At 44.6% G+C, this 22,721-nt stretch overlaps 1 long non-coding RNA gene across 1 annotated transcript in view; it reads right to left on the bottom strand.

The window, feature by feature from the left end:
* Positions 1-3,540: 3,540 nt before the first annotated feature.
* LOC123606199 overlaps positions 3,541-22,721 on the bottom strand; it is a 55,486-nt gene continuing 36,305 nt past the window's right edge. Inside the window, exons 2-3 of the long non-coding RNA XR_006716156.1 lie at positions 11,146-11,306; positions 3,541-3,624 (exon numbers count right to left, since the gene is read on the bottom strand). This is a non-coding gene — a long non-coding RNA (uncharacterized LOC123606199). The remainder of the gene's footprint in view (positions 3,625-11,145; positions 11,307-22,721) is intronic.

Here is a 22,721-nt window from a genome sequence, read left to right as displayed (position 1 = left end):
TAAATTGGTTCAAATCCCCAAATTCTGAACCCATCAGTCATCCTCACAATTCCTACAAGTTCATGACCTTACCTCCTCTTGATTTCCTCCAATTCTCCTAAATCCAAAAGTCTGAGGTTAATTTGGTGCCCCGCTAGCTAGTACATGAGAAAAGTCCTGTCCTTTTACACAATCTGGTAAGTTGATCAGAGATTCACATTTGATAAGAGACGGGATCTTGTACCTCTCAGCTTTCTGTCATTTTCTGGCCTCCCCTTATGCCCACTATCTTCTGAAAAGTGCAGGCTTACAACATGAAACTCACACACCCATGTCGCCCTGTCCCTAGAAGCACAGCCCAGTCCTCCCCCACCCTCTGCAGCCACTTTTCAGGTGGAGAATAGTTCCAGCTGACCAAGTGAATTGTGTCGGCCTCCTTGGAATCCTTGAAAATATAATTTCTTCCTTCTTCTTACCTTATGGCTATTAATTCACTATAAAACTCAGTAGTTAAATTTTCCTAGATAATGTCATTTCCTTTATACTGTGGAAGTCTATTCTTACACTTTTACATGTAAGAACATACATATAAACACAGTAACATTATTTCATACCCTAAGATATATATCAGAAGCTATTCTTTTAAGGATTACTTAGGGTTTTTGATTTTTTTTTCTTTTTAGAATTTTAAATGTTTGTATGCAAAGATTTTCCATTCATTGAATTCATCCTTTTCTGATTTTTTCTCTACTCAGAACACAACTTCATCTTTTCCTGGTGGTCCAGTCATCAGTATACATAATTGTGATGATGCTTTGCCCTCTGGGAGTATTGATTGCTCTGTACAGGGCTATTTGCCCCTGTACTAGATAACCTCAGCTTCTTGTGTGTTTAGAGTTGCTGTGTCTGGATGTTGGGGTTTTCCCCTATGCTATTGTCTCTTTGTCTCTTTTGCTCTTATTAACGTACACTGTCTCCAGAAGTAATTCTTCCCTCTGCAGTCTCCTGTCTCAAGATTGATGAAAACATGGCAAACATTAAGGTGGTTTCAAAGTCAAAACCACTGGCAGAGAATCCCTTCTATTAACTGTCCTGTGAACAGACCGTGTGAGCCTTGCTACACAGACCTCCTTCTAGATATGCTAAGTGGCTCCATCATTTTTTGCTGAGCTCTTCTGGTTTCTGGCTAGATTTTAGATTATTTAAATCCTATATAAAATGAGCTGAGAGGAGCGAAAGCTTTCGCTATATTGTTTTTCCACTGATCTCATTTTAAAATCCCAGATCAATGACATCTGAGGGTTGAGATCTAGTTGATTCCCATGGACACCATATACCAGGGAGCACTTGCTCTGAGTGGTTGGGGCCCTGGCCAAACCAGTTGTAAGCTTTGGTTTACAAATGGTTTGTAAATTGTGAATGTCAGCCTGGGGCATACTACTCTAAGACTTAAGGAAGATTTAATATAATGAAAATTTTAAATCAAAATATTTCCTATGAAGGCAAAAATAATCACCAACCAGAGGGCATAAGTAAGGCCAGACTATTTTAGGTGATCAGATTATATTCTCATTACCATGATGCATAGTCCAAAGTAAGAAAAAAGTTTTCTTTTCTTCATGCCCTCCCTCCTTGTGTCTTTCCTCCTTGCCTCTCCCCTTTTCCCTTTCTTTATATACAAATCAGTGATTCTCTCTCTCTCTCTCTCTTTTTTATAGATGGCAGGAAAATTTTTTTACCAAAATGCTTTCATTTAGGCTGAGACAAACTATTTAATAAATGCCAGTAGCAAGAAACTTTTTCCTTTCTAACTTTGAGAGTAACTATGCTAATTTAAAACAATGTACTATCTCGCAGAATTTTCACATTATGAACCTGTTTCTCCAAGAGTTTCACATTGCTAACACTTGAGAATTAAGCTCCCCCCATGATGTTCAGGATACACTTAGGAATCCTCTCTCTTGTTGTGCTCTGGGGACAAGGATGACGGCAAAGGGATGCTACGTGACCATTGGTACAGGGTACGGTACAGAACAGGGACAGTGGCCACGGGAGATGCTGGAAGTCCACCCCACATGGGGCAACATTCCTGAAAAGGTCCCCCCTTGCAAGTTATACACGCATACTCTATACACTTGTCTCCCAGGCAAGATGTCACAGCAATACAGTTACGGGATGGACCGCCTGAGTTAAAATTCTGACCTCAGGGAAGTCACTTAACCTCTCTGTGCCTCCATTTGTTTATCCTTAAAAAGTAGATGATAACAGCGCTTCCTTCGCAAGGTGGCTTTGAAGTTACTGGAATTGATACATATAAAATCCATAGAACAAAGCCCAAAACACAGTAGCAGTATCTCAGTGTTTGGTTTTTGTTTTTTTTAATTGTGTTCAAGATGTGGACTGAGGGGCCCTCTAGAATGAGCCAGTGTAGCTCTCACATGGATTTTTTAATTTTTATTTAAAAAAAATTTTTTAATGTTTATTTATTATTGAGAGACAGAAAGAGACAGAGCATGAGCATGAGAGGGGCAGAGAGAGGAGACACAGAATCTGAAGGAGGCTCCAGGCTCTGAGCTGTCAGCACAGAGCCTGATGCAGGGCTCAAACTCACAAACCCAGTGAGATCATGACCTGAGCGGAAGTCAAATGCTTAACCGACTGAGCCACCCAGGCGCCCCTCGCATGAATTTTTAAGAGCTTGTGTACTGGAATCCATCTCCCGCGATTCTGGCATCCACTCTCTGGCATCTCAGCGGCATGACCTTGAGCAAATTGCTCAAGCACTCTAAGCTTTAGTTTCCTTGTCTGTAGATGCGGTTAATTATAACACCTTCCTCATCGGGCTGCTATGGAAATGAAATGTATGTAAAAAACCCACAAGATGCCTGGCACATAGAAAGTGCTCCACAAATGTTAGCCAAGGAGATGTTAAGAGAGGAGGAGGGTGTCAATGACACAAAGACTTGTCTACTGAGAAATTTTAAAAGGCAATTTTCATATTTCCCCTTGGGGAGCGAGGGAGCCAGCCAGAGCTGTTTTTTGGGAACTGAGGGACATAGCTCACATCGTTGTTTCTGGGCTTAGTTGGAGGATGAGGAGGAGAGCAACTGAAAGCGAAATGAGCCTTGGGGCCCCAAATTTTGTAGGTACTCGAGTTGAAACATCTCCAGAATGGGAGTCTGGGGATTTACCCTGCAACCTCTGACCTAGAGCAAAGCCCCTAAACCAGGGAGATAAATAAATAGCCCTGGTACAGGACTCAGGTCAAAGAAGACAAGAGCCTGGAAGAAACTAGGGTTCTACTGTCTGGGTTTTCTTTTAATTCTCAAGCCTATTTTCCTGAGAAAGGCCAGGGGAGGGCGACTGGGATGGTTTAGCTTCCATTCTGCTACGTCGTTCATCTTGGAATGTCTTCTTTCCTTTTCCCTGGAACATTCCTATCTCCCTTTCAAGGCCAGGTTCAACTGTCCCTCCAGAAGGCCAGTCCTCCCTAGCTGCACTGTCTGTTACGGAGTTAGGAGAGGTTGCGGAGGGACCATGACATTTTGGAAATAGCTACTTACCTCAGACTCCTGGGATTTCTATTTGCCACAACACACCCTGTGAATTTTTGCATCTGCCGTGACTCGTCGTCGTTCTAAGTGCCTGGATGGAAATGGGAAGACAAGGAACAGACAACTGTAGGTTTTCTAAGAATTTGAAGGTCTGTGTCAAGCAATACGGCTTTGTTTTCTGCCGGTATTGATTGTGAAGATCCGATGGCAAAATGGGAGCTGTTTGAGAATAGAGACCCTGCCTTCCTGACCTGTGACTGATGCCCAGCATTCGACACCTAGTGACTTGTCTTCTGAGACTGACGCTGTCCAACAGTACGATTGGGGTCAAGTCCCTGTACACCCTGAGCCCAAAACTATCTCTGTCACTGTCTCCCATCTTCCAAATATAGCCCTCTCAGGTCATGTGAATCTAGTCCACAACACTTCCTAATATTATTCTTGTCTGCAGACAACTGCAGACAACACCCACCCTCACCTCCTCCCAAATATATCCCTGTCCTTGGCCCACCCTGTTTCTCTTATACCTTGCTTCTGATGGCTCTTCCTAACTCATTCAAGTTCATCAACACTCCTTTTAAAATGCTGTCCACGGAACTGAACTCATTCTCCCCTCCTCCGGCCTGCTGCCCTTCTGCCTTCTCGTCTCTTTGTTAATTGAACCAGCCGTCATTCACGCCGGCTACTTCGCGCTCCGTTACCGCACCTCCTCCATCATCTCCCCCACTCGCCTCCCGTCAGGCACTAAGTCCTATTGATTGTTCCGACTAAATATTGAACAACTATAGTAGGTATTCAGACAGTATGTGGTGAAGGAATATAAATGAATAAAATTCATCACTTTACATTCATTCCTGCTACTTCTGCCTTGAGCGAGAGTTTTGCTTTGCTTTGCTTTGCTTTTATTTTTAAAAGTTTCAAATGTACAGAAAAGTTGAAAGAAATTGTGATGAACATCCATATACTATTCCCCTAGATTCATCAACTGTTTACATCTTGCCTCAATTTCTTCATTTCTCTCTCTCCCTCCCCAACCACACACACACATACTTGCAAAAATGTGCTGACAAATGATTTGAAAATTAGTCGCAGGCATTGTGACATATCATCTTTAAACACTGCAGCACACAACCCCTAAGAAGAATGAAATTCTCCCTAGGAAACAAGTTATTTCCCAGAAATAGCTTTAGGTCCATGACTTCCATGAGATCACATGCAAAATGTGGAACCTATGAGTCGTTTTCTGGAAAGGAAGTTCACAGCGGGCCCCACCTCCAGTATCTCCCTCTCTAACCCAAGTAGGCCAGCAGTCTGGTCAGTTGTGGGGGTTTAGCCACCTTGGACTAGTACTAACTCGGAAGCTACCTAAAATACATTTAATGGCTTCCTCCTATTGGCTGCATGAGAAAGTTAAGGTTTCTTAGCATAACACCGAGAACTTTTGCGATCGTGCTCCTGAGGACATTTCCAGTCTCGTCTTCCATAGCTCTCTGCTCCCCAAAGGAAACTGGCAACATGTCTCCACCCCAGTCATGCTCTGAGCTTAACCTCAACCCACCCCCACTTCCTACCCACTTCCTGTCTTGGCAAATTTCTACTTTCCTTTCAAAACCCAACTCTGAGCGGCCACTGCCTCTGAGAAGTCCTCTCCCACCTTCTCCCCAGTTGTTTCTCCTAACATTTACATAGTTGTTATATTATTTATTGCTTCCATAGCTTCATGCTCAGTGATATTGTGAAGCACTCAATGTACAAGTAAGGAGATGCATGATAAAAGGGTCATGTGCCAACTGCCTGGACTCCCCATTCTCCTGCCACCCAGTTCTCTGAGGCACGTTTGCACCCTGACTCCGATGGGCTCTCCTGGTCTTGGACCCTGGATTTGCCTTCACCAAAGGCTTTTCTGTCTCTCCTCTTGTGATGCTCTTGGCTCCTATAATTTTGGCAGATGACTTCACATCCACATTCGGACAGCCCCTTGGCTGTCCAAATTCAGCCACTTGAAAAGACAAACCTGCATCCAGACACGGTAAAGATTCCACAAGGTTTAGAGGGGCACAGATACCGGGAAGTGAGTATCTGTCCAGGCACTGAAACACCAGGAAAAACTTGAGATAGAATCAGTTCCAAGGCTTCGTGAAAAAGTACGAAGCTGAACTGCAGGGCTACAGCTACTGAGAACAGATATGAGGCTACGGAGGGGGGAACCATAAAAGCTGGCATCGGGAGCAGTGGGAGGTACCCTGGCAGCACCCCTGCACCGAGATGGGGATAGAGAGCACAGGCTCGAGGCTGTGTTCTTCGAGTTTTCTAGGGTGACTGGCTGTGCCTTTCCAACACTGGTACTGACACTCCGAAGCTAGAAATCAGATCCTGAGTTGCAAGGTGGCAAGCAGCTGGCCTTCTGGCTGGAGTCCAGGTCTGCAGCCCAGGTGAGACACCTGCGTTGCATTACTCCAAAGCAGAGTGTGGTCACGTGAAACAGAGCAATGGGTTGGACAGGGAGGGGTGACCGTTCTGCCGTGGGTCTAAACGCTTGCAGGAGGGGCTGCCAAAGAGGATAGCGCAGGAGGGGTTGAGGAGTCAGAAGAGAGGGGTTGGAACATTCCTGCTGAGCCTCCAGCTTCCCCAGGGAGTAGCACCCCAGCAACCGTGGGCCTGTGCTGGGAAGCTCAAAGGCTGCTAAGCTCTGTGCTAATGTCAAGGCGGACCTCAGCTGGCAGCGCCCTCCTCCTCCTGCTTCCCTGGTGGGTCGGCCCCTGTGGGAGGTCAGCCTATCTGCTTTCAGAAATGTGGCTGCCCCCAGCCCGTGTCCCACTTTGGTTCTCTTCTTCTCCCCCAGCAGGAGCGCCTGGGCCCCGGTGAGCGATGGTTCTGAACGGATTCAATCCCCTGTGCTCCAATCGGAATGCATTACCAGGCAGGGCGCGTCAGCTTGGCGATTTGGCTTCGACAATAAATCTCCTTGCTTTCATGAGTTTAAATCAGACTTTAAAACATCGCCCTTAATGTTCTTTTAATGCAGTTTTCTTCTGAATGAGTTCCCTTTAGGTCCAGTCCTTGTCATTAATACACTCTCTTGGCAAATGAAGGAGGGCTTCTTCGAGGAAAACCCTGCCAGTTTAGGAAACCAGTTGAATTGCCTTGGTGATGCCAGGAGCCTCTTTTGCATTTTACAAGGACACTTGAGAAAACAAAACTCTCTGACCGTAAATTTAATTTTCTCTTGACAGCCTCAGTGTCTCTGTAGCCCCATAAGTTATCCATTACTTCTTTCTTCTGTAATTAAAAATCAAGGGGGGAAATGTACAGGATTAACAAGTTCTAATTTTCATTGATGAGCTCTAAGAGCTTATCAATAATGGGATCAGAAAAGCCGCTTCGCCTAAGCTCTATTTTTCTAGGGTGTCTGATTTTGATGGAGAATCTCCCTTAGGGTGGAAAGTGCTGGCTTTCCGGAGTCCCATTGCCAAAGTCAGGAAGAAGGGGCAGGGCAGGCCGAGTAAGTCGTTAGCAGGAGTGAGCAGAAGAGTGGCCTGGGCTTGCAACTTTTACAGACTCAGCATTTGGGCTCCGGGGAGCTGATTACAGGGAAAGATTAAACAGGCTGTCTTTCACACACATGTTCCTTTTCTATGGATGGCTTCTGCAGAAAAGGAGCTTGCATGTATCTGCTTAGGAGGAAGAAAGATATTTCCAATTAAAAGAATATTGGTGGTAATTCCTTTTGAGTTATGCATTTATAGATAGAAGTGCTTTATCAGGGGATGGGGACATCCATCCTGTTTATCACCCACAGGGATATAGCTGAGCATGGGTTTCTCCAAGAGACACTGAGCTGATCCATAGCATCTGGGCCGCGTCATTTCAAAAGCTGTGACACGCAGGCTCCCACTGAATGTGACAAGCATGTGACAGGAATGAGCTGTTTAATTGACACGTGCAGGTTCCACAAAACTCCCAAACAATCAGGTGCATAAATATTTCAAGCCAGGATTTTTTTTTAAGATAGGGCAAGTGACATGTAGGAGCAGGAGCTCAGCCTCTGGCTTTGAGGTTCTTCTGTAGGAGAACCTGTTCTGCAGAAGAACAAAGTTCTCTAATATGTTCAACAGGGGTTGGGCTTATGAGTTTCACGAAGAACATGGATGATGTGGTTCCAAAGCTTTCTTGCTTAGAGCTGGAAAGTTCAGGCTATCTCTGGAGACCAAAAAAATGCACAGGATAGCAGAAAGGGCCAGCAGCTGGGGATTCTATCAAAGTGATACCAAGTTGGCTCCTGCCACAAAGAACTTCTTAAACTAAGACTAGAGAGTCATAGACTACTGAGTTGTCCACTTTCAAGAGGTTACTTTTCTGAGTATCCTGGCAGCCTTCCGGCAAAGCATCCCTCCGTCCACCAGCAAGAACAGGCTGTACTACAGCAAAGTTTAGGTGCCAAGAACAGTCTCATCTATAGACTATTGGAGGCATTAACACCTGTTAAAAGTGATAATCTCACTCTACTCAAATGGTTGTGTTTGAATAGAGGGGTCAACCCTTATCAGCTGTGTGACCTTGGGCAAATTACTTAACCACCCTGAGCCTCTATGTTCTTTTCTGTAAGATAAAGATGATTTTAGTCTCATTTCATAGTTATTATGAGGATTAAATGAGTGAATATAAGTAAGTCATGCAGAACAGTGCCCAGCATGTAAGAGACACTCAATAATTGTTAACAACTTGAATATTGTACCATCAAAGCATAATATTTCAGATCTTACTAAAGGCAGTATGATTGGCTTCTCACAGCTCTCTCCAACTCTATGATGTTTATTTATTTTTCAGAGACAGAGAGACAGAAGACGAGCAGGGGAGGGGCAGAGAGAGAGGGAGACACAGAATCCAAAGTAGGCTCCAGGCTCCCAGCTGTCAGCACAGAGCCCAATGCAGCACTCGAACTCACAAACCGTGGGATCATGACCTGAACCGAAGTCAGATGTTTAACCGACTGAGACACCCGGGCACCCCTCCAACTCTATGACTTTAAACAGCAAGACGGCCCAGCCCACTGTTTTAAAAAAGTGGGGTGACTTTGGCAGTATCCAAGATGATCTTTGGAGGCTGTGTGGATGGACATTCTTAATAACTATGCATTTACTATGTATCGGGAAAAAATATCAAGTCCATTATTCTTTGAACATTGCTGATCCAGTTGAAGATAAGGCTTTTAAAAAGTGAACATGTGCTATGCAATATGGGCAAAATCATAATGACACTTGAGCTGAATCTTAAAGGGTAAGTAGGAGTGGCAGAGGGAACACCTAGCAGGGGGACTGTCTGTGCAAAGGACTGGAGAAAATTCAGCATAATAGCAAGGAAGAGAGACGGGACTGGAGAGGGAACAGTTAGAACATGGAGGACCTTATATGCCATGTTAACAAGCCCCCCAGGTGATGGGAAATGTTAATGGATGGGGCTCAAGGGGACTTAAAGAAGGAAGATGGTTAGGACACTTGCCAATTAAGAGATGAGGAGGATGGGAGTGGAAGCAGTGGTTGCACAGGAAATGACAGAAGCAGGTGCAGTCAGTACACCTTTGAAAGGTAAAAGAAGGTGCTCAAGATTCTATCTGGACATCCAAATAGATGCTGTGCTTACAAAAAACCTGGGATTAAGGGCGTTGGTGAGAAAGATGATCTCTGACTGATGGCAGGGTAAATGGGATCAATTTAGTTTGGGACTTTGGTTCGAGTTCCCTTTAGCAGACAGATCTGGACCAAAGTCTAACTCAAAGTCCATGGGAGGTAAGTAAGTGGAGATTCAGGGTGCTGGCTGGCTACTTGTTCAAGTGTGGTTAAGATGGGGAGAAGGTAGACCAAGGACAGCTCTGGGTCAAGGAGTGGAGAACCTTGAGTATGCCTGACAGGCTGACGATGAGGAACCAGCAGAAGCAATGGGGAAGCTAAAGCTCGGCAGTGCCTTGGAGTCCCTGGGTTGACCTCATTGGTGTCCTCAGGGTGACTGAGTCTTCAAGCACTTATACATGCTTTTGTCTTGGCCTGTCTCTATCTTCCAGCCCACTCTGGCCAGCCTCCCATTGCTTCTGTCTATCCCTCCTTTCCTCCTTCATTCAGCAAATATTTTCTGAGCATCTATAATATGTTCCAGGGGCCAAGAGACAAATCATGGGGCACGTATTCTAGTGAAGGGAGGCAATCAACAAAACAAAAAGTAAAATGTGAACTGCACAGGATGGTGATAAGTGTTCTTGATAAAAAATAAGGCAGGAAAGGAAGAGAGGGATTGCCTTGTTGGGTGAGGGGTAGGAATAGCAATAACAAGTAGGGAGATCAGGAAAGACATCATGGAGAAGGCGATATTTGTGTACAGATCTGGAGGAGATGAGGGACGGAGGGATATAAATATCAGGGGAAAATACGTTCTTCCTAGAGGGAATGGTGATACCAAATGCCCTGAGTTAGGTACAGCACAGCGACCTCCCCCCCCGGAAGGTGTCCAAGGTGACACTGAAGAATCAGCACACATGTCATCAAGACTCCATCCAGGTGGAGTTTGTAACTCATTGTCTTTGTATCCAGGACAATCAGCACTTAGCCTCGATTATGACACAATTTTAAGTGAGCTACCATTTCACTGCTTATTTCTTCTTTGGCTCCTCATCCTTCTTGACCTCAAGCAATTGCTCCAGGGTGTACCCATTCGTGGGACCCACCTTCCTCCAAACCCATGGAGAGAACCTAGGGAACATAACATTCTTTCAACTTTTTGGTAGCAATTTGGTATCGTCTACACCATATTGCTAGCTGGGTTTCCAGTCTGGAGCTAGGATTTAGGAACAATGAATGACACCAGATGGGGAAATCCCAGGATCAGAGGTATAGGCTGAACCGTAGGATAGTGAAACACCAATTCCAGTAGCAAAGGAAAGGGCAGGTGTCCCCTGTTCTGAATCTGGAAATCATTCTGGAGCACTGGTTCTGTCCTGTGGGAGAGGCCAGGCAAGGAATAATGACTGGTGGTTTTAAGATCAAGTATTCACAAAGTCAATTCAGAAAAGGTTGGCAAGCAGGGCAACTTAGGTAACCAAGAAAATGACTTAGGAACGTGCTGGTAGGCCAGTGTGTTAGAGTAGGGTCAGCAGCAGATATGGGGGAAACCCAAGTTCAGGGTCAGGAAATGCATTCCCCACTGCACCTGGAACAGGACGTGGTTCTGGCTTAATGGAACTTGGATCAGGCCTAACTCAGTGATGAGCCAGAGAGTCACTGGCTTGAGATCCTTCAATCCCCTGCCTAGAGACAAAACTGGTTCCAGAGTCTTGGCTGGGGCCAACCTTAATTGTGGGATTAAATGGCTCCAGCTTTGAAAACTGGGATGGCCACATCCCAGAACCCAGCCAACCCTTAAAAACATATGAACAATTTAATTGTTGGCTCCAATTATTTGCCAGTTCCTTTAACCCCAGTTTTGCCACAGCTAACTCTTAAAGGAGAATACTTCACGGCCTCGTCTTTAAACTTGGCCATGTTACTTGCTTTGACCAAACAATAAGTGGGTAAAAGTGTGTTGGTTCCAAGCCTAGGCCTTAAGAGGCCTTGCACATTCTTACCTGCCCCCTTGAACTTCTGCCATCAGCATAAGAAGAACAGACACTGACTAGTCTGCTGGTCCCAGGAGGATGGAGACAGAGAAACAGAGCTGCTCTGGCCGCTGCAAACTGAAGCACAGCTACCAGTCGAGCCCAGTCTACACCGGCAGAGCCCAGATGACCTGCAGACACAGGAGCAACAATGCGTGATTGTGGTTTTAAATTGAAGACAAGGACCAAACAACATTTTGCCTCAAGGTGCCTAGCATGGTGTTCTGCTCCCACAACCTCAAAATTGACTTGCTGCTTTCATGTGAGATGCTCACTGGACCTCAACTGGACATCTGAGTTCTTCATGACAAGGGGAAATCTAGACACTTCCATGAAAGTGACGGAAAGTAAAAAGCCACAAGGCAGTTTCCTTAGACACGAGGGGCAATGACCAAGCTTGGTGTCCTGTGCCTGCCCGTTGCACAGTCACAATATCTGAAGGAGAACACTGAAGGTCTATAGTAGTTTGGGACTCACAAAAAATAATTCATTATGCATAATGGTGATGTTGGCAGTGCATGCCAAATGGTTAAATCTAATGTAGCATACAGTTTCATTAAGGCACAACAAAATTAATCTATCCCTTCCCACCAGGAGGTTTAAACAAAAGCAATGGGGAAGGAGCTGCATGTAAAAAGCAGCAATTCATTAATGAAATGAAGACATGTAAAATAATTAGGCTTATAACAAGAGATTAGAGAACTAAATTAACCCTTCTGTTTACTTTGCACAGGATGCAACAGAGAACTTGGGCAAACCTTAAGTTATTATGGAAATGTCACCTCCAAAGATTAACCGGTGGACGCCCATGGAAGGAGTCACCTGTGTTAGTCCCCAGTACAGTAACTTGGTTGGTCAGAGTTAAAACCGAATCTGTGAGGTATTCCTGCTTTGGTCCCAGAGACATGAAAGAAAGCAGGTACAGCCATGGGGTTGCAAATGAAACAGTTAATTCAAAAAAACAAAGTAGGGGTTTGATGTTGACATGCTGTATGCTAACTTGGGTAATTAATAATATTGAAACGAAGGGGCTAATCTAAATCAATGGTGGGCTGAAGCTTTCCTCTGCCTGGTTAGTAACGATAAGCCAAGGGGGACAATTGAGCTCCTTTTCTTAATAACTCCCAAGTCCTCATCTGCATGGGGGAGTGGTGGGAATGAGAACCTGTCCATGCGATGGAGTAAAATTCAGCTCAGGACAAAACAGACTGGGGAATGGGGTATGCACATCCTAGCAGGCACCTTCCCAGCCCAGGAGCCCAAGGCTAAAGCTTTTGAACTTGACCCTGGCTTCTTGCATCTTGGCTCCCTAATTTAAGGGCTATAGGACAGATTTGCAAGCTTGGGTTTCCCCCACTGGTTTGAACTCTTCCATGCGTTGTTGGAAGAAGTCTAGACTCTAAATGCATTTACATTGTAAATCTGGACTCTGTATCCTGTCACTGAGACTGGGGGTGTATCCTGTCACTGAGACTGGGGACATGCCAAGAGCTGGGAAAGGATGACCATGGTAAGATTACACACCAAGGCTTTGATGAGGAGACAGCTAGAAGTGCCATGCCCAAGGGACACTGTCAGTGAGGGCTAAGAGGGCAGCAGGACATGGCCTAACCTGCTGACTCAAGCCAGATATTCTGGATAAATATAGGAAAAATGCCCCCTTTAGGATGCCACCCACAGTGGCAGCCCCACAAAGGACAGCCTGGCCCAGACCAGGGTATACAGTTCCCCAGAAACCCCACATGCTATGCCCAAGGCCACAGATGCTCGTGTCTCACACACACTGGTGACACCATCTCTTGTCAGCTTGCCTTATGCTGAAGAAAAGCAGTGGCCGTTAATTCATCCTATTTTTTTAAACTTTATTTATTTTGAGAGAGAGAGAGTGTGTGTGTGCGTTGTAGGGGAGAGAGAAAGAGAATCCATGGGGCTCAAACTCATTAACTGTGAGATCATGACCTGAGCCAAAATCCAGAGTTGGACGCTTCACATACGAGCCACCCAGGTGCCCCAACATTAATTCATTCTACATGATGAAGTGAGGATCAGAGCCTTGTGTGATATACTGAGAATCAAAATTAACTTTTCCTTGGCACCCGGTTGGTGACCGGTGATCTTCTGACATTATCTTGTTTCATCACCCAGTGTCAAAGGTATTGTGTTCCATTTTCCAGATCAGTAAACTGAAGCTGTCACATTAAGGAGATAGGCTGAAGTCATTTTAAAGAGGGCTATAACTTTTGAAGTTTTTGCAGATACACAAATCATCCTCTACGGCACCTTCCCAAACTACCTGGAGAGCAGAGCAAATAAAATCACTGTGTGCCAGGGCTGGGGGGCTAGGGAGACCAGGATCAGGTACCTTAAAGACAGCTGCAGTGACCTCTGAAAACTCTTTGTGTGGGTGAGTATGGAGAATGTGACTTTATGGCACTCCCCTTTCCCACCCCAGCCTCACCGTGAGTGGGAAGCTAAGCAAGCCATGGGGAGGAGTTAAGAGGAGAACATGGCTGGACAAACTCCTAGGGCTACTGGAAGAAATCTGAGGCCTGTTTTTCTGAAGAGGCCCAAGTGAACAACAAGCATCATTTCCTATCTAAAAGTAGGGCAACTGCTTCAATACAAGTATCTTTAATAAAGGATATTTGACTTTCTGGAATTTCTGTAGAAACAGGACTATCCTACTTGAGCAATTTCGGAAAGCACTGAATTCTCATCCTCTTGTGTGTCCCCCATGAATTCAGAAAAGCTATCTTTATAGCACTGGGTCTCTCCACACACAGCTCTCCAGACCCTCCCAAGCCAGAGAGAAAAGAAAGCAAGTATAAAGGAAAAAAAAGACACCCTGTTTTTTCCTCTTTGAAGTTCTTGATGCTCATTCCTATTCTCCAGCTTATCCATGAGCTCCCTTTCTATTCATTCATTTGTTCATTCATTCAGTGCTTATCTGGGTGCCTACCATGCTAGACATAGGGCAGGGCTCTTCTCTTGTGGTACGTATTTGTCACAATAACTTGGGAGGAGGGCACTGTTACCTGCTTTATGAGTGAGCTCACTGAGGCACAGAGGAGCCGAATGGTTTCCCCACGCATCCAGGCTCACAGATGTTGGAGCCAGCCTGTGAACTCAGGGCTCTCCAGCTCCCTTCCACACACATACTGTTTTCCCTGCCCCATATATTCAGCCATCGTTTTTGCTAGAAATTTGCCATTATTATCCCCGGGAGAGAAGGCATTTTCCCCCATTATCCATATATTCAAATTGAGGTCCTAGGGTCATTCTGGAATAAATGAGTACTTAGAACCCCCTTAGACTGTTGATATCTTTATTAATCTTTAGTAATCTACTTTGCCTGCAGAGCCACACTCCAATTTCCAATGCTAAGTAGAAAGTCTCTCTCGAGAGGTGTTGTGTCCTTGATGGTACTTTAAACAAAGAAATCAAATTGTAAAACGTTGCTGATCTGTGAATAGAAGATGCCCAGAGCCTAGCATAGTGTCTTGTACATGTTACGTGTTTAATAAGGTTTTGATGTGAATGAACAAGTGAATGAAGGAACAAATGAATGACTCTGAAACATACCCATGGCTTCTCTGGCCTCCTCAGGTCACTGGCATCAACACAGACTTGTGTGGGATGTGGATCAACACCACACAAGCCATGTGGCACTGTCCTGCTCTAAAGGTAGCCTACAGTTGGGGTACAAAGTACACAGTTCATTTGTGGAAATGCTTCTTTGTAGCCTTTGTCTGAAATTCCCCACAAAGGTTGGTGGAATTTATTTTTAGGATTACCTGACAGGCATTAAAAGCAATTGACTTCAGAGCAAATACTGAAAAGTCACTTTGTTCACTATCATCGATTTAATGGGAATCAAAAGAAAATTGGGTGTGAACGTCATTTTTACAGAAACTTTTCTTTATTTATTGAAGATGGATAAATCTCCATTCTATGACCCACTTCTTAACTAATTACATTAGATAAAGGTGGGAGGAATTATGGAGCTAGTGGTTTGCAAGTGTTCAGACTCTTGACGAAACAAAATGTGTATGAAGCTGAACACTTCAAAATATATACATCAATAAGAGTGGATCCTTTGTACCTAAATTCTGTGGAAGTGGGTAAGACCCGAAGTCAAACTGAAAGATTTTTCTTTTCAAATGTTTTTCTCCTAATCAGCCTCCTCTTCCCATTCCCCAAATCTTACTCTAATCTCCTGGGTCTTAGGCTCCTTGAACAGAAGGGGACGTACAGTCAAGCACATTCGGAAGGTATTCTTCATTTACCTCCTAGTGGATTGGCACTCTGAGTCATGATGTCTTTGGGGCCATTTTGTTACTGTCTCTGCCCGTCCTGGTTCTGCAGTACCACCTGCTTTGGATTCTTGCAGTGGCTCTGAATAGCACTCCAGGGGAGCGTCAAGAATACTTGAGAAATCCCCAGACTTGACCAAGACACCTCCCCTCTTCTGTTAGTGGCTCTGGATCAGGTCCCTCCAATGAAGACGTTTTGGTAATTTTAGTTTCAGTTGAAGTTCTAATTTGTGCTTGGGTCGAGTTCTAGCTAGAAAAGCTTTCTCTTTACTACTTATGATGAGAGGACAGTCAGTTACCTAAGAGGTGTGATTAGAAAGGTGTCAAAGTACCTGAAGAAAAGAGATGCTCTTCTTCCACACCTGGAGCTCTTACTTTTGGGTGACCTATGTTAAATTGCGGATGCCTTGGGTTGGTGGCATATTAAGTTGGGTGTTACATAATTCTGTCATCCAATTTCCAATCTCTGAATATGTTTGAAAAAGGGGGAAAAAATTTAAGCTGGTTCTCCAAATAATCTCCAAAGTGAGTTTGAAAAGAATTTTGAGTGATAGAATATCACCTAAGTGGGGCCTCCCAAGTGGCTATTTGAAAGAATGATAATTACTGGCTGTGAAAGTTTTTATATGTTAAAAAAAAAAGATCAACATAAGTTTTTGGTGTCTTTTTTAAAAACATTTTTATTTTATTACTATTTTTTTTTGAGAGAGAGAGAGAGAGAGAGAGAGAGAAAGCATGCACACGTGCAAGTTGGGGAGGGGCAGAGAAAGAGAGGAACTGGGAATCTAAAGCGGGCTCTGAACTGACAGCAGAGAGCCCAGTGAGGGGCTCAGACTCATGAACCACAAGGTCATGACCTGAGCCGAAGTCAGATGCTCAACCAACTGAGCCACTCAGGTGCCCCTAGTTTTTGGTATCTTTGATGCAACTTTTCATGCTCAGAAAAGAGGTTACTTTTGTTTCCAAAATTAATACTTAATTTATTAAGGTTATACTTTCAAATACATTTGGTTTTTAAGTTCAACTTCCAAATATTATTTCAAAATCAAGAAAATTTTAATACTTGATTTTAAGGGGGCCTTTAATTTTTTGTCTGATTTACAAATTATTAAAATCCTTTAGAAACTTTAAACAGAGTATGTAAATTTTTCATATATTCAATTTTCTTTTTTTTTTTATAATTTTTTTTTCAACGTTTATTTATTTTTGGGACAGAGAGAGACAGAGCATGAACGGGGGAGGGGCAGAGAGAGAGGGAGACACAGAATCGGAAACAGGCTCCAGGCTCTGAGCCATCAGCCCAGAGCCTGACGCGGGGCTCGAACTCACGGACCGCGAGATCGTGACCTGGCTGAAGTCGGACGCTTAACCGAATGCGCCACCCAGGCGCCCCTCAATTTTCTTTTTAAGTACACCCTTTGTCCAAGCAGCAAACCCATTTTTCTGAAAAGTTTTAGCTTAAAATCACAAAACTACTCATGTTAAATTGGAATTATAACCCTGTCCTAGTATTCTAATAAGCTAAATTCTGTTAATCATTACAAGTTTCCCCAAATACTAAATATGCACATATTACCCAAAAACACCCAAATATTAATATTATGAGATTGATTTTCTTTAAAAATACGTATTTAATTGAAAATGTTCCTGGGGTTAAGAGATGCATATCCACTAAGGAAAGAATTATGTTGTTCCAAACAATTTCACAAGCGGTTTTTAGGACTACATTTTTAACTGAATTAGATTACTTAGTGATTAAAGAGGCCATCGGCCAGGACACCAACCAGATTTGTGTCTATGACATTGACGGGCCACACAAAGTGTCTATCAAATTTATAGTTGCTTTGTCCACCCTTGCCAAATGGCAACATCATATCATTATCTTATATCTGACTTTTAGAGTCTCCAATCACTACATCTTACTTGACCACTTGCATTGATTCAACTTCTCTCTTTACTGTGTCATTATATATACATAGAGATAGACATATCAAATTATTCATGTTAGAGCCACAAGTCAAAGAGATATTTAAAAACATGTTCTTGAATCTCATCATTTTATCTAATTCTGTGGTCATTGTTTTAAAGTTAGGTCATGCCAATGAAAAAAATCAATCAGAATATTTTATTGTTATGCCTTATCAATACGCATGAGTGTTGACCTTTCTGATTTCATCCTAGGAAACTCTAATGTAAGCTAACTCCCAAGACCTCCCTGCAATACATACACTCACTTGGCCCGCATGGGACTTTGGCTTCCTTACACCACTGCTGCAGGAGGTGGGGCACTGTTTCTGATATCCTGGAGTTCATAAAGTATTTCCCATGTTACCATCATTAGGCAAATTGCTTAGCTCCCATGTGGGTGTTGCTTGGTACTTCACTAAGTTGGACACAAGGTTATGTCATGAGTCGGGGAGGCAGATCTCTTCACAGCCTGCATTTCTTCATGTGCTGTTGCAACATACAGGGCATTTCTAGGCAAAATCAGGAGGCAAGTGAAATGTTCTGTTTTCTGGAATTCTTTCTTCCAGGTTCTCATCTTCCAGAGAAAGCCTCTGTCTGTGATTACCTCTAATCTATTAGAAGAGAACAACTTGGCTACCTGCACTAGAATTCTGGTTGATAGCAGTCAGGGGGCAAGTGAAGGGACATGAGAAACCCTAAAAGGATAATGAAGTTAGAGAGCGTAGCAGAACTCTTCTCAGAGCCGAAGAAAGCTGCTTAGCAGAGAGGACTAATGTGCTGGTAGTGGTCAATTAAAGGAATGGGGCAGGAAAGACTCAGTATCGTTCTGACAGATCGGGTAAGACACCAAAGTCACTCTGAGCAGTGCTCAGGAAAATTCAAAATCACTTCCTTCTTCTTCCCAGAACTTAGTCTTTGGATCAGTTTGGTGTCCCTGACTGTCTCTCCCCTAAAGTAGCTTCCTTCAAGGGAGTGCCTGTGTCCTTCATGTGAACCACCATCAAGAGGCCCTACCCAACAGTCACCAGACCTGTTCCAACAGGGATGACTGTGCAGCTGTAAATAGTCCATCACCGTAAGGCCCCCACTGCTCCATCTTGCACCTTACCCAAAGACAAGCCAAGACGAAGTGGGCTGTCTGGAAAAGCTGATGATTTTCCCTCACATGCCTGAGGTATCTGATAACTCGGTGACAATCAAACAGAGAAAATTCAACTGCAGAAGTAAGAGTTTGTGATGTGGGTAGGCCATTCTTATGCTTGGAGGCCCCAAGATGTTTGATATTTGAATATTCCCATATTGCACACTAAAGATATTATTTTTTCTAATTGTTTGTTACAGATCTATCAGAATGTTACTGATTTGGGTATATTGATCTTGCTGAGCTCTTATTATTTAATAGTTTCCATGGTAGACATTACAAGGTCTCCCTGAGCATTCAAAAATAAAACAAAACAACCAAACAAAACCAACTACACGTCCCAGGTCCCTTACAGTTAGGGAACACGTGACCAGCTGTGACCAATGACATGCGGGTGGGAGTCCCACGTGGGTCTTCCCAAAAGGGTCACTGGCAAGCCGAAGAAGTGAAAATCTCCTGCGTGATTTTCTCTCGCTCTTCTGCTGAAACAGGTGTGGACACCAAGCGTTGAGGGGGCCACATGTGTGTTGATGAATCACACCACATGGTGGAGAGTCACTCAGAACGTCAACACGCTGCAAGAGAAGGAAGCAAACTGCTGCTGTGTTCAGCCCCTGATCTTTCAGGATGGTTACCACAGCATAACCCAGCCTCCATCGACTAATCCAGTTTGTCTCTAGATTCCCTTGGACTTTTTTTATACGGACCATTATAGCAGCTATGAATAATGAGTTTTTGTTTCTTCTTTTCTAATTCTTAGGTAATTAAATTTTCATGAATACCAACCTTAACAATTAATGAAGTTGACATAATGTTGCATTTTGTAGATCTTTAATTAAACATTTATTAATTCTGATTTGCAGTTTTCCTTTGTCTTCTTCCAGGTCTCAGACATTTTCTGGGCCCTCAAACAGCTGACAGGCCCCAGGCCCGGTGCTAAGAGGGCCTAAGGGTTAACAAGCCCACAGTGAGGCTGGCTGTCACTTGGGGAACTTATCAGCTCAGGAGCCTGAAGGTCCACAAGAAACTAATCTAAGAGAAGCACAGAGAGCCGTCACTTAGGGGAGTCAGCTGGGCTGAGACCAAAATACTAACAATAGCTCCCTGGGTATCGTAGCAAATCAAAATGGGAAAGTCTCTTTTTTCCAGTTCATCTTTTCTTTCAGGAGGAGAATCAGAGTTCGTCTTCTCTTACTTCTAGAATTTGGCGACAGCTCTGAATATCTCATTATTACCATTTTAACACTGTAGGTATGCTCTAGTTCAAAAAGGTCCAAAATAATAAAACCTGACCTTATCAAAGAATATACGAATTGGAGGATGGTAATTTGCTTTACAAAGGGTTCCCTGCTCCACAAAATGAATTCAACTTTGGTGTCCCTAAAATAGCCAGTTCCCTTGGTGCGTGTTAAATATAATTCAATTTACAAAAATTCGATTTGCATATAACCTTTTCAGCAGCACATCCATTGTGCAAAGCAATGTACACTTGTAATTGGCTGCAAATTGCCAGGAGACCACCCTTGCGCATATTGTTCCTAGATGTGCAATTTTTTCTTAGTCTCCATGGGGTAGAGCAATGGAGTGGCTCAAGTTTCAGTTGTTTATCTGATCCCATTGACCATCCTGAGAAAAAGCGCTCGTCAATTATGCGGGGACATGAGCTATGTAGAGATTAATGCTGTGTGCGTAGAAGAGGAAATGCGGACAGTTGACAAGAACTGGCTGGGTTCACGATAACCGCCTCACTGTGTCGCAGGAGCTCTCTTTATCTTGGTGGCTTGACGGTCCTCAGGACAAAGTGAAATGAAACAAGGGACAATTTAGGAGCATGGTTTGGATATCATTATCCCCCCTAAGGTGGTGGACCTGTAGGGGCATCTCTCAAGGAAAAGAGAACTAAGTATAGTGGCCTGAGCCACGGGGTGAGGGAGAGCCACAGCGGACCCAGCCGGACGGCAGCCTGACACGGAGGCTCCCCGTGCGGTGTGTTCTTACCACAGGAGCAGAGCCAAGGTACTTAGCAAGGCAAATGCTGCATTTTCTCATGTGTTATGTAAAAAGCAAAAGTGGCATCTTTTTATGGCAAATTGAATTAAAGTAGATTATTGCTGGTGATGCCAAGTCACATCTAAAACCCTTTTCAACCTGAATATTAAAAACCCTGCCTGGCACATCACACTCTCTTTTCAGAAATGATACCTTCCTCACACGTTCCCGCTGCCCCCTTTCCCCGCGTTGGATGCCAGAGCCCTGCTCTTCTGATTACGCAGTTCCCTCTGGGACTGCACGCAGGGTGGCTAACAGCTCTCCTTCTCTAGGCGAGCCTGCGGGGTGTCAGGCACGTGGCAACAGATTCCTGCCTCCTGGAGACTGGACTCTGTGGCTTCAGATGCACTTAAAGGAACTGAACCAGGCCTTTCTAGACCTGGCTGGTTGGTGCTTTTGTATTGTTTTGTTTTGTTTTGTTTTGCTGGAGGGAACAACTCCTTCTCCCCCAGTTGAAAAAGTCTTCTTGGGCAGCAAGTTCAACCTCCAGAGGGCAAGGCTTGGCTCCTTCCGGTTGCCAGGCAGGTGTTCTCCGTTGACTGCCTTAAACTCCTGGAGGCACAGCACTCAACAACCTTGGAAACAGCAATCTCTCCTAAACCAAATTAAAAATACTGTCATATTTCTCAGCGGCCCGAATTTGGGGTAGTTGATTAAGTACTTTATCTCAGCCCACCTCCGAGAGAATCTCTTATTTAACCAAAACCGACTTTCCCTGCAGTGGGAGGCAGGCGGCCACCTCGGGCGTGCAAGATGTGCCCTGCACTACTCCAGGACTCACCCTTAGCACAGACAGGCGAGGACACGCCCTGCAGAGTCAGGCAGTTTACGTACGACTTGCTTGTTCTCCGTGGAGCGAGTCCTGGGAAGTACAGGGTGGGTGTATTTCTACCTAGGTGGCCTGAATTCAGGGGAAGAGGACACCCTGGGGTGCAGACCAAGCGGGGCTCATAAACTTGCTTGGCCACTTATAACCTGTGCAAAGCTGGACGGTGTCCATAGCCTCTCCCCCAAGAGTCATGCACAGCAATGTCTGACAGACCACAGCAAAGATTAAATGAAGAGGATGAGGTGGAAATGCCCGGTGTGTCGTCCACATTCTCTTCCTGCAGTCCTACTGGCCGGACAGGTCACCATTTGTCCCTGCCTCATCTGCTTTGATCATGGAGGCTGGGGGGAGAATAAAAAAGTAGCACGGGACCCGGGCCCTGGCACAGTGGCCTCCAAGAGGTCTGTGTATGTGGTGGCCAGATGTGCTAAGCTCCAGCCAACCTGAGACCGTCAGAAAACTTTCTCCAGATGTTTGCTATATATGTTAAAGCCAAGTCACTTCCCCAGTGAGGGAAGAAGATGGAAGAGAAGCTTGGGCAATACAGGAGGCGGGATGGGGTGGGAAGTAAGGTGGAGGATAGAACGATTGGTTGGGAATGGGAGAGTAAGGTATGAGAATTTGAAATCTTTATCTTAATATACATGGTATTTTCTGTGCTGCTTTCTCTTTCATTTGTAGTACTGTGTCCAATGGAGCCTACGAGAGCTCAGGGAAGCGGCTGCCCTCGGAGGGGGCACTGTGTCGCAGGGCAGCAGCGACCAGGTGACCAGCTCTCCCCAAAGGCTGCGGACACTGGGAGGTCAGAGTCTGGCCCCTTGGTGGCCTCCTTGTTCCATTAAGAATGTAGAATCTAGAGTCTTCTGGGTTAAGTCTTGGGCATTTTGTTTGAATAAAGAAGCCTGTTCTCTCCTACCCATCCAGATATGTTGGCCATAACAGATGGGTGCATTTCAGAGGCCTCCTCCAGCCGGCTTTGCCCTGGCTACAGATGGGGTAGAATCATGTCCTCTGTCTGAGGGAGGGAATGCCTTCATATGCTGCCTCATACGCTGCTTTCCTCCCTCTCTCCGGGTTCTCTGAAGAAATGCAAAACTGAGGTCAGAGATGTTCAGATTCAATGACCACACACAGGAAGAAGGGGCATTTTCAAGGACCCAGCCCCTCGCCTAGCTTGGTGACATGGGCATTCACCTCAACTCCCTGGAGAAGACTCAGGGCTGTCCATCTTGACCACTGAATGTAA

This window comes from Leopardus geoffroyi, chromosome A1 (genome assembly GCF_018350155.1).
Source record: "Leopardus geoffroyi isolate Oge1 chromosome A1, O.geoffroyi_Oge1_pat1.0, whole genome shotgun sequence".
NCBI lineage: Eukaryota > Metazoa > Chordata > Mammalia > Carnivora > Felidae > Leopardus > Leopardus geoffroyi.
This window is presented reverse-complemented; position numbering and strand designations above follow the sequence as displayed.